Below are 12,824 nucleotides of genomic sequence, written 5' to 3'. Positions count from 1 at the left end.
TGGTTTATTTTCCCAATTAGGCCATGAGGTCCTTGTTTGTAGAAATGTTATCTTCTTATACAATCTGTTATAGTGGGTAGGTAGATAGAGCAGTAGATAGAGCATTGACCTTGGAGTCATGAGGATGGGAGTTCAAATCCAGCCTCAGACACTTGACTCTTACTAAATGAATGACCTTGGGCAAGTCATTTAACACTGTCTGGTATCCAGGGGCATCTCCATTCATCCTGATCCATATCTGGCCGCTGGACCTTAGATGGCTCTGGAGGAGAAGGTGAGGCTAGTGACAGCACAGCACACCGTCACTCAAATCCAATTCACATGCTTGTCATGGCATCAACTCCCTCATGTTGTCTTCTTTGAGAAGGAAGGGCAAACATCATCATCTTCAGAATTTGACATTGGCTCTGAGGAGTTTCATTCTCCCAATGATCTTTTATATACTTTTCAAATCATGTCTAAAAGCAGTATGCACTACTGGATTTACTGAAGATGATTTCTATTTCTGTACACTTTCCTCACTCCCAGTGACAAAACCGTGATTATTGAAAGGCAGTGTTGCATCATGGATATCATGCTGTCCCTGAAGTCAGAAAGACTTGCGTTCAAAATTCGTTTTTAACACAGACATATAAGCTCTTTGATATTGAAAACATTAACTTGTTTATGGTCCCATTTCTTTATTTATAAAATGATAATAAAACTACATATTCCACAAGGTCATTTTGAGGTTCTAATATGTCAATGTATGCCATATTATGCAAATTTTAAAATGCTGTTAAAGTTGTTGTTCTTATGAGTTAAATTGATAAACTTCTAATGACTAAGTTTACATGCCTCAGAACCTGAATACCAGTTCAAGTTTTCTGCTTGTACATTCTTTCAACTGCATCAGAATCTTTTTGAAGCCTAAGAGTATGTAAGTTTGAATTCTAGTCACTAAGCTACCTACAGCCAATTGTATTGCTTAGACCATTCAGAAGTTATTAATCTGTGAAATGGGATGGTAACTGTGATCATGCCTAACTCCTAGGGTTAAAAATAGATAACATATTTTTGAACTTTAAAAGTTTTATGAAAATACTTCTTTTGCATTATCAATAGCTTATATTTAGAATGTAATCCCTCAATATTGCTGCCTCTTAGAATCCCCTGTAATTTTTAAGACTCGGTATCTTCTCCAGAAGGTTATACAATTTAAGTTGAACTTGTATCTATTTACTTGTATCATAAATCTGTCTATTTTCTTCCAAATTAGAATGTATTGGAGGTGGTAGTAGTTTTTGGTTTTCTATTTACCACTCTGTCATGTAGTGCCTAATGAATGGTAAGCACTTAGTAAATATTCATTGATTGATTAAAATAGTGGAACTAAAAAAATTAGGAGGCTATGTTCAGCTCCTGACTCTGATACAATCTAAATGTAGAATTTGGGAAAGTTACTTAACTACTCTAACCAAATATAAATAGAATAATTTAAGGAGGGGGTTTTCATACATTTTTGCATACCATTTCAGTGGTAAAGGGACTAGGTGATGAGAATCAGGAAGATGGTGGGAGAAGAGGTAAGGTGTCAGATAAGAGACAGCACTGGCAATTTATTGACTAGGCAGAATGAGAGGAGAGTAAGGAATTGAAAATAAAATCAAGTTTACAAAAATGACCGGTGGGAATAATAAGAGTATTAGGGTGCTTTTAATGTTTACAAAGTATATTCTATATATTATCTCATTTGATTGTGAAATCATTAAGGGGAAAAAGGGAAGTTAAAAATTGGGAATAGAAATATATGATTAGGGAGGGTGGATAGAAAAATGAATTTTATTTCTCTTCCAAATTTCTTATCTTCCTGTTTCTATTGATGTCATCATGAGAAAAGGAGATGATATAAGTAATGTACTTTATAAACCTTAAAAGTATTATGCTGAGTATGAGCTGTATCCAACTGGTGATATTGAAGAGGTTATAGGAAAGCTTGAGCTGGGAGATACACATGTGTGTTTCTTGTAAAAGAGATGATAATTAATCAAAGGAATTTAATGAGGCAACTTAAGGAGAAAAAGTGAAAATGTAGGTAGGTGACACACTAGATAAATTACTGAGCTTGTAGGAAGGAATACCCATGTTCATGAGTTCAGACCTGGTCTCATACACTTACTAGCTGTTTGTCTTTGGACATAAATTCCTTTTTGTCTCAATTCCTCAATTGTGAAATAAGCTGGAGAAGAAAATGGCAAGCTACACATGTATCTGTGCCAAGAAAACCAAAATTGTCATGAAGAATCAAACATGATTGAGATGACTGAAGAATAAGCAAAGACATAGGAAGAAACTGAAGTTTGGAGTGGAGGTAGGGTGATTAGGTTTAGGATAGATGCAAGAGATGGACAGGCAAATATAGGAAACATCAGGGAGAGGTACCAGTTTAGCTATAATGGAGGGGGGGGGGAAGGGGACTAATTTTTTTTTTCTTATACCATGCAGGTTTGACTGGAAGAGAGTGCTTATAAATTACTTCACGCTATTTCCTTATTTTCTCATCTGTACAATGAGAGGACTTGTTTTGATGACTTCTGAGATTTCTTCTGACTTTAAGGTTGATCCAATGACCTCATCTAATCCATACTAGCTCCTTATAAGTTCTACAGATATTATTGCCCTCTTTAAAAGATGATGAATTTGAAGATAAGTGGTTAAATAAAAATGCATGGAGGTTAAATTACTGTAACTTGCAAGAGGAGAAATTTGAATTCTTTTCTTCTTGACTCAAAATCTGTTGCTCTATGGACTTCCCAATTACACTTACCTCTGCAGACTGTAAGAAAGAAAGGGTTGACAAATTACAAAATCATACAGAAATATGAACTAATCATGGGTTTTGTTTTTAAATAAGTTTTTATTAATATTTTCTGTTTCTTTATATTATGGTTACTATCCTAAGTATATCTACTCCTCCTTCCTTACTAGAAATAGTATTTTTAGAGAGGAAAAGTTATAATAAATAGAGAGGAACACTGATAATAAATTGAAAAGTTAAAAACATATTCAATGTATAATAATTATGTTTTTCTCACCTCCATGAAGGGGAGGTTGTGAATGTTGTCTCATATCTCTTCAATTAATTGTCATTTATCAACTTGTTACATTTACATTTGATTTTTTTGATGCGTAGATGTTCTTTTCATAAACACAGCTACTATCTATATTGTTTCCTTAGCTCTGTTTACTTCACTCTTTATCACTTCAAAAAGGTCTTTCCACAATTCTGTGCATTCATTGTATGTATCATTTCTTACAAAATATTGATATTTCCTTACATTCATGTAACATAATTGATTTAGCCATTCACTATTTGATAGATGTATACTTTGTTTTCATTTTTTTAGCTATCTCACAAAGAGTACCACTATAAGTATTTTGTAGTGTATGAGGACATACTTCTTATTGATTGCTTCCTTGAGGTATCAGCCTAATATTGGGTTTACTTTCTAAGATGGTTTCACCAACAATGTATTAGTAGTATTGTATTTATTCTTCAAATACTCTTTCAATATTGACTGTTGACAATTATTTGTTATTTTTGCCAATTTTCATGATGTAAAATGAAACTTCAAGATTGTTTTGATATTCATTTCTCTATTAATGTTTTTGAACATTCTTTGATGTGGTTGTGAATTCTTTTCAATTCCTTTGAGAACTATTTGTTCCTATCCTTCATACAATTATGTTTTGGGAAATAGCTATTGGACTTCTGTAAGTTTACTAAATGTTGATATGTCCTGATTAACAAACACTTATCAAAGAAATTTGAAACAGAATTGATATATTCAGTATATTGATTTTTTCTGTGAAGAAACTTTTTCATTTGTAGTAATGTAATCTTTTTTAGCTTTTCAATTTGCTTCTTTCTCTTGTTTGGTTAATCATTATCATCATCATATTACATATATAAATGTATGTGAAAGCTGTGAAAGTATATGATATGTTTCTCTATCTCTATATAGTATGATACTAATACTAAGATTGCATATCCATTTAGAATATATTGTGCAATATGATGCAAGGTATTGGTCTAAGCTACATTTCTTTCCAGTTTTCCCAGTAGGTTTTTTTTTTTATCAAAGAGGGATTCTTTTTTGGAGTAATCCTATTTCCTACTTTTATCAAACTGAGTTCTTTTGTTTTCCATTCTCCATTATTTGTCTGTTCTATTGATCTAGATGTCTATATTTTAATAAATAACAAATAAGTTTCATAACTGCTCCTTTGTAGTATAGTCTGAGGCCTGGAAGTGCAATTCCTTTTTTCTCTACTTCCTTTCTATTTCCCCTCATATTGTGGATCTTTTGTTTTTCCAACTGAATTTTGTTATTATTTTATTAAATTCTACAATGCATCATCTTGGTAAATTGATATGTATAGGACTAAAATATAAAGTGATTTTAACTTTTATTATATTGGTACAATCTAGGCATGAACTCTGAATATTCCTCAGTCATTTAAATTCATTTTCTTAAGGAGCACTTTGTAATTAAATTTATATGCATTTTGTGTACTTTAAATGGTTGATCCCAGATTTTTTAAGCATTTTGCATTATTTGGAAAAGAATTTCCTTTTCTATTGTTGTTTCTTGTGCTTTGTTTATATTAGACAGGAAAAAATGCTGATTTTTGAGGATTTATTTTTTAGCCTGCAGTTTGAAGAAGTTATAAATTTATTATTTTTGTTGATTATATGGGATTTTTCAAGGAAACAATCATATCATCAGGAAATAGGGCAGTTTTAGCTTCTCTATATTTTTATGCTTTTATTTTCTTTCTTTTTTGAATTACTATTGTCTTTTCTAAAATCATATCAAGCATTGTTGCTTTGCTTCCAAGTTTATTAAAAGAAGGTTCTTATGTATCTTTGTCTCATATTATTCTTGGTTTTGGTTTAGGATAGATTTTTTGCAATACTAAAAGAGTTTATTTTTACTTTGTACTGTTTTTGGTAGAAAAGTACTTCAAAGGCTTTATCTGTAGACAGCAAGAGCATTTGGATTTGGATGCTTTGTTTTTCAATATAATTGATTATGTTAATTTCATCTCTGATATAAATTTCATTTATTCGCAATGAATGAGTTTTTGAATAAGTTTTTGTGATGTTTGATGAGATTTTGTTTTAAAATTAATTAATTAGCCTATATTCTTCTGTTCATATTTTATCTTTTCCTGGTTTATGTCCTAAAATTGTATTTGTCTCATAAAAAAATGATTTTGGTAGACTTTCTCAGTTTTTGAAAATAACTTTTATAGGATGAGTACTAAAATTTTGATAGAATTTTTCCTGCAAAAAACTCATTAGGAAAATATTTTTTGTCTTTTTTCAATATCTTCATACTAGGTGGTGCAGTATATAGAGCACTGGCTTTGGAGTCCAGAGGACTCCAGGAGGACAGGAGTTCAAATCTAACTTGAGACACTTGACACTAGCTGTGTCATCTTATGTAAGTCACTTGATAATGATTGCCTAACATCCAGGGCCATCTCTAGTTGTCCTGATTCATATATGGTCCCTGGACCCAGATGACTGTGGAGAAAATGAGGCTGGTGACTTAGCACAGCACCCCCTCACTCAAATCCAATTCATGTGCTAGTCATGGTATCACCTCCCTGATGCCATGGTCTTCTTCAAGAACAAAGGACAAACATCAGAATTTTAGCTAATTAGCTATATTTAGCTATTTCCTTTTCAATCTCTAACTCCCTTATTGATAGTATAATTTTTTTTTTATTTTGTGGTGGGAGTTATCTAAGAGATATCTGAGAGAGGGAATCAGGTCCTCCACTGTTACAGTTTTGCTGTCTATGTCTCCCTGTGATTCATTTAGGTTCTTCTCTAAGAATTTGGAAGCTATACCACTTGCTTGGCGAATATCTGTTTAATAATGACATAACTTCATTGCCTATGGTACCTTTTAAGAAGATGTAGTTTTCTTCCTTATCCCTTTGAATGAGATTTATTTTCTTTACTTCCACTGAAGCATGATATATTTTGCTCCAGCCTTTTACATTTATTTTGTGTGTATCTCTCTGCTTTAAATATATTTCTTGTAAATAATATATTATAGGATTTTGGTTTCTAATACATTGTGCTATCTGCTTTCATTTTGTGGGAGGGTTCATTCCATTCACATTTACAATTAAGAGTACTAATTCTGTATTTTACTCCAGGCTTTCTTCATTTATACTTTTCTCTTTCCTTTCCTCTTATTCCTCTTCACCAATGTTTTGCTCCCTTCCTCTAACTTTCTTTTTAATTTTAACTTTAACTTTATTTTTATTTTTGCTTTCCCTTTTATCAGTCCTTCCCCCCCTTTCTTTATCCCCCCACTGTAGGGAGGGATGGATTTTTTTTTAAACCCAATTGGTAATGTGTTATTCCCTCTTTGGATCAAATCTGCTGAGTAAGATTTACTCATTGTTCACACTCTTCTTTCTTCCCTTCTAGTATAAAAGGTCTTTGTGTCTATTCAGATGGTAATATTTATCCTGTAATGCCTAGTCCTCTCCTAGCATAATTCTTCTTTACATGTCTTTATTGTTTTAAGCATGACTTGTACTTACAACCCCTCTGCCAAAATATACTTCTTTTATCTATCCTGATGTGTCAAAGGTTGATTGATTGGTTTGATTGAATGATAATCAAGGCTACCCCTTAATCACTGTCTAAGTACACTTCCTTCTACTGTCCTATTAGAAATACATTTCTAAAGAATCATAAATCACATCAAAATATAGTCAATTTGTATTATGTACTATTTTCAAGTATCTACATGGGTACATAATCCTCATTTAACCAAAGAATCATGCAAACTCAAATCACTTCATGAACCATTTATACTGGCCCAGGAAGCATACACCCTCCAATTTTAACCAAAGTATTAAGCAAAACAAAATTGCTTCATGATTTTTTTTTTCATGTTTAATCCCTTTAAGGGTAGTCTCTCCCTCTGTCCCTTTTGTACTCCCATCATAGCACTACAACTATCCCCAATCAAAGTATCAGTTATAACCATTCCCTTTGTCCCTATAGTATTCCAACTATAGCACTAAAACCCTTGTTAACTACAGTATGGAATGATGCAAGATCACTTCATGAACTATTTATGTCCAACCCTTCTAAGTACACTCTCACTCTCTGTCTCTATTGTATTATTTGATATAAAAAGTATCTAGTAAAGTAAGAGCATTTCATGATTTAATTATTTATACCTCCTCTAAGTACTCTCCCATTCTCCATCTTAGTAGGAAATATCACCCTCATAATCATCACTTCATGTATCATTTATGTTAATATCATCTAAGTATAATCTCTTAAACAATATTCAACTTTCATTAGCTGAGTTAATGACTAAAAGGTTCAACAAATTCATGCTTATCTTATACCCATCCCCTCTCTCTAAGTATGTTTCTTTTAACTATCTTTAGGGAGATATAGTTCTCAAGAGTTACAAGTGTTATTTTTTCCTTGTAGGGAAGTAAATAGCTTAATATTCTTGATAGCAATGTTTTCCTTTTTCATTTATCTTTTTATGCATCTCTTGAGTCTTGTATTTGAAGAACAAATTTTCTGTTCAATTTTGGTCTTTTTAACAGAAAAATTTTAAAGTCCTCTATTTCATTGAAGATCCATCAAAATATGCTGAATTTTGCAGTGTATTTAATTCTTTCTTATGATCATATTCCAGGCCCTCTGATCCTTTAATATTGAATTTGATAAGTCCTGTGTAATTCTGAATGTATTTCATCAGTATTTAAATTGTTTTTTATGGCTGCTTGTAGTATCTTCCCTTTTAGCTGATAATTCTGGAATTTGGCCATGATGTTTCTTGTAGGTCTTATTTTGGGATTTCTCTCTGAAGGTGTTCTGTGTATTCTTCCAAGGATTATTTTGTCTTCTTGATCTAGGATATCAGGGAAATTTTCCATGAAAATTTCCTGAAAGATATTTTTCTAGGATCTTTTTTGATATAGGCTTTTGAATAGAACAATAATTCATGAATTGTCTCTCCTCTCTCCTGTATCTATTTTCCATGTTGTTTGTTTTTCCTAAAAAGCACTTTACCTTTTCTTCTATTTTTTCAACCTTTTGATTTCATATGCTGGAATCTTAATGTCTCATAGAGTCTTAAGTTTCCATTTGTCCAATTCTGATTCTTAGGGTTTTATCTTCTTCAGTTAGCTTTTGTGTTTCCTTTTTCAGGTTAATTTTTCTTTTTGATGAGTCATCTTCTTTTTTTCCGTTTGGTCATTGTTGTTACTTTTAAGGGAGTTGATTCCTTCAGTCAATATTTCATAATTCCCTTACATGACTCATTTATTTTTTCCATTTTTCCCCTTCCTCTCTTCTTTGGTTTTTAAAATCTTTTTTAAAACTCTTCCTTGAGGTTTTGAATTTGAGTCCAATTCATTAACTCCTTTGAGACTTCCAATGTAATTAATTTGTCACTGCTTTCTTCTTCTAAGGTGGTATTCTTATCATCTCTATCTGAAGAGTAGCTTTCCATAGTTAGCTCATTTTTTATGTTTTTCCTCATTTTGATAGTAGAGTTGTACTCCTTGGGTAATTTGCTCGGGAACTAGGAACTGGTTCCAGGATTATTACTTACCAAGGTGTTACCTATGTAGAGGTTTATTTCCTCCTCTTTTGGGGCCAGGTTTTGCCTATGCAGTGGTTTGTTCCCAAGCCAATCTGTCTATTGTCTTAGTGTTCCCAGGGCTCCAATTTTGTCTGGGTTTGGAACCCTCTCTGTTGGCCTGCTATCTTGCCTAGCTGGGACCTAGGCTGCTATCTAGCTACCTGGATCTGTGTTGTGCTGTGACTAAGAGTATCACACTGGCTTTCCTGCTTTTCTTCCTAGCTGGGCTATGCATCCCCTTTACCCTCAAAGAAACAAATCTTTACTGAAGGTCTTTGCATGATATTTGAGTCGAGAACTTATTTTATTCTTTTTTTTTTTAGGTAGAATCAGTAACTTTAATGTGTGTGTAGAGGCTTCATTTAAAGTTCTGTAGGGGAAAAAACTCTAGGAGCATGCTAGCTTCAATCCACCAGGTTTGCTATGCGCTGGCAGCTGCTCTGATATTTTATATTTTTGGATGTTTTTCTATAATTCTTTTGTTTTCTAGCATAAGACTGTGAATAATATGTTTTGATTATTCTTTTATTTCTTTTGGCTTCCCTTTTTTTTTTCATTTTCTTTTTTCTCCCTGATCTTTTTAATCATATTAAGACCTTATCAAATTTATTAATTCTTGAAAAGAATCACCTTTAGTTTTATCATTTCTGTTTTTTCTTTTTTTATAAACATCTATTTCCTCTAATTTTAATATCTTCCATTTGTCATTTGCTTTTTAATATGTCTATTTGTTGGCTTTCTAATTTTAAAAATTCATATTCCATTCAATAATTCTCCTTTAAAAATATTTTATTAACACACACATTTGTAAATATATATTTTCTTCCTTTGTGAACTGCTTTAGTTACATACCAGAAATGTTGGTCTGTTGTTTCATCATGATTTTCTTTTTCCTTTGACCTCATTCATAATTTAGGATTTCATTGTGTCTCCATTTAGGCATCTTTTGCTTGTGGTCCCCAAGCCAATTTCATTTATACGTGTGTTATGATCTGTAAAGAATTTTAAAATTATATCTGCATTTTATTCATTTGCAATATGATTTTTATGCTCCCCCCCATTTGCAGGATAGGTCATTCTGGGCTTCATCCTGAGCTCTATCGCTCTTCAGAATATATTATTCCATTCTTGCGAAGGATACAAAATATTCTTGTATTATTTAAATTTTCTTTTCAATTTGGAGATCTTTCTCTGGTTCATTTGCAGTATTTGTTGTTTTTGGATAGGAATTATTCGATTTAATACTATATATCCTAGATTTTGCAAGTTTGTTTTTTCTAGACATAAATATGTCAATTTTAAATTTTTATTTCATTTTCTATATTAAGAAGTTCTGGGCAATTCTATTTAGTCATTTTCTGCTTCATGGTGTTTTTTTTTTTTGTCCTTTTGTATTCAAGGAAGATCTATGATTCTTAGGTTGTATGCATTTGTCTTCGAGATAAGTAAATTTTGCTTGCATATTTTAAAATATTAATGCTTCTTGCCTCTTCTAGATTGTCCGTGACATCTCTATATGAGAATTCTAAAATGGTTTTTCTTTCTTTTATTTCTTTGTTCCATCATAGATTCCCAGTTTTTCTATTTTACCTAATATTTTTGCTCTGCTAGCCACAAATTTTGCTCTTATAATTTTCATTTCTCTTCTGAATCACTCAGGAACAGTGTGTTGGGGTTCCAGGTTTCCCCCCACATTCCACAGAGTCCCCTGTCTCATCAAGTGATGAATTATTTTCTTTTGTTTTATAAAATTTCCTTCTATTATTGTTTTTCCTATTATATTTCTATTATATTCAAGTTCTTTTAGCTTTTTTCTCCTGAAATTGCTGATTTCAACCTCTTTCTGCCCCCACTACCCCAATCCTTTTTTTTTTAGTTTTTTTTTTTGTAAGGCAAATGGGGTTAAGTGGCTTGCCCAGGTATTCCTGACTCTAGGACCGGTGCTTTATCCACTGCGCCACCTAGCCGCCCCTACCCCAATCCTTCTTACTCTTTCTCCTCTGATGGTGATTTCTTTGGGGGCTAGACCTCATTATCTCAGACTTCTTTCACTTTGGGAAATTCATAGGTTTCCAGCCTAGGTCTTTTCCTCCAAGTGACTTCTGGGTGGTCAGAAGTGGCTCCAATTGGATGCTCCTCTCTTTTTCTTAAATTTAATGTGGTGCTGTTCCCCACCTTCACCCACCAGATGCTCTGTCCAATTCCCTCCATTTCTTATTTCTCTAACCTGCAGTTAGTTCAGAGAGCTTCCACTCAGATGCTAATTGGTTGCTCTTCACAGCATCAGCAGTTCAGAATTTTGCAACATAGTCACTAGCAGAATTTTGCTCCTGAAAGTACTCCTTACTATCTGTAGTAAATCTGGGAAACTTCTGAAGCATGGAACCTAGGTCTTGACATCCCTGGGAAAATGGATGGACAAGGGTGAGGGGGTAAGGTTTTTGTGATTTACTAGATCTGCTAGTGCAGTTTCTCTCCCATTAGGATGAGAGTGTGATGAAAGGGCTCAGTAAATGAGCATCAGTTTATGAGATTTTAGATTTTTTAACATTCAGATTCAGGAAAGCAAGGGTGGAAATAAAACAAAAATTTATTTAAAAAGGTTACAAAGAAGAGGGAGAGGGAGAGGGAGAGGGAGAACAGCCAAGCAGTGTTGGCTGGGTTATGGTCAGAGAAGACTGTGGCCCTGAGCTCTAGTCCAAACTAGGTTTTTATGTCTTGCCTCTGATCCAGAATGCAAAAGGTGAATTCCCTTTTCCATCTCAAGAGTAGAAGAGTAGATTGTAGTCAATTTACATCTCCACCCAATTTTCTTTGTTATATTCACAATTCTCTTCATCTTTCCCCTGCATCATTCCTCCCTCAAAATTATTCAGGACCCAGCTTCTTCTGGGCCTTTCAGTGTCCATTTGGAGATGAATGTATTACAGCGAGGACTACTTCATTGAGGCAGGGTACAGAGAATGATTGGTTGGCACAGCTGGTTAGCATCCTACAGAGGCTAGTCTTGGAGCCATACAGCTAAGGGAAGCAAAGTTCAAGGAAAAACTTGAACAAGCAAAAACCAGAGATATTCTAACAGAGAAGTCTATTTAACAGAGGTCCAATAATTAGGAAAAAACTAGAAGGTCTATAAGGGGCAAGAATTATACTTTATGATCCTAAGCCAGTATCAAAGTACCTTTTATAAGAACATGTGTTCCAAAATAACAGATTTGTTGATGGATGCCACATAAGTTGTAAACAAAAAACTGAAAAATGGTATTAACAGATGTACTGAAAAAGCATTTTAAAAACTGCACAAGTCCAAAAAGTAATTTGCAACAAAATTTTCTATTTTAGCTTTGGCCGTGTTTAGAATGAACAAAAATTCTAGTTGAAGAATGGATCTCTCCTTTAAAGCTGTTAACTACGCCAATAGGCATTATCCTGATCCACTGACTCTCTCTCATACTTAATTATAATGCACCAGGAATGATCATAGCGATTTGCTATTACAGAGAGGGACACAAGGACATGTTCCCTTATACAGACAATACTTTTCAGTGAGCCAGGTGGGGGAACTTTTAAGAGAATTCTACTATAGTTGAAGCTAGGGTGGTTCTTTCAAAGGTCACTTACTCCATCTGCAGCATTTAATCTCAAATATCATAGGGCTAAATAGCTTCATTGGCATATTGTCTTTCTATTTTAACATACCTGATATCAGGAAGATCAATTATCAATACATTATATGTAGCAATTACCTAGAGTTTCAGATGGCTTGAGCACTAAAGAGAACCAAGAGTGTGCCAGGCTATAATTTGATATCCAGGAGAAAATTATAATTCAATTGTTGTTCATTTACAAAAGGACAGTGCTGTAAATTAAATGCAATAAGAGATTTTGAGATGTATGTTTAAAATAATTAATCTCCAGACTTTTCCCATAACAATTAGTTAGAGATTGCCACAGAGAAATCTTAAATTATCATCCTCATTAATCTTCCTCCTATTACATAGGTGCTTTCCCTTCAAAGCAAATGACCACAGTTTAGTCCCAGTTTACATATATAGCTAGAAATTCCTATACTTGAATCTTTAACTACTAACCATCTTCAAAAATACAAATTATTACTTTCAGAATATTTAAAAACCATTA

General features: G+C 33.2%; 1 pseudogene; it reads left to right on the top strand.

Annotated features, from left to right (window-relative positions):
* LOC141504765 (arylsulfatase F-like) overlaps positions 1-12,824 on the top strand; it is a 42,281-nt pseudogene that overhangs the window by 7,103 nt on the left and 22,354 nt on the right.

The sequence above is a fragment of the Macrotis lagotis genome, chromosome 1 (genome assembly GCF_037893015.1).
Source record: "Macrotis lagotis isolate mMagLag1 chromosome 1, bilby.v1.9.chrom.fasta, whole genome shotgun sequence".
Lineage (NCBI taxonomy): Eukaryota > Metazoa > Chordata > Mammalia > Peramelemorphia > Peramelidae > Macrotis > Macrotis lagotis.
The sequence above is the reverse complement of the archived record's forward strand: the minus strand, read 5'-3'. Positions and strand labels throughout refer to the sequence as shown.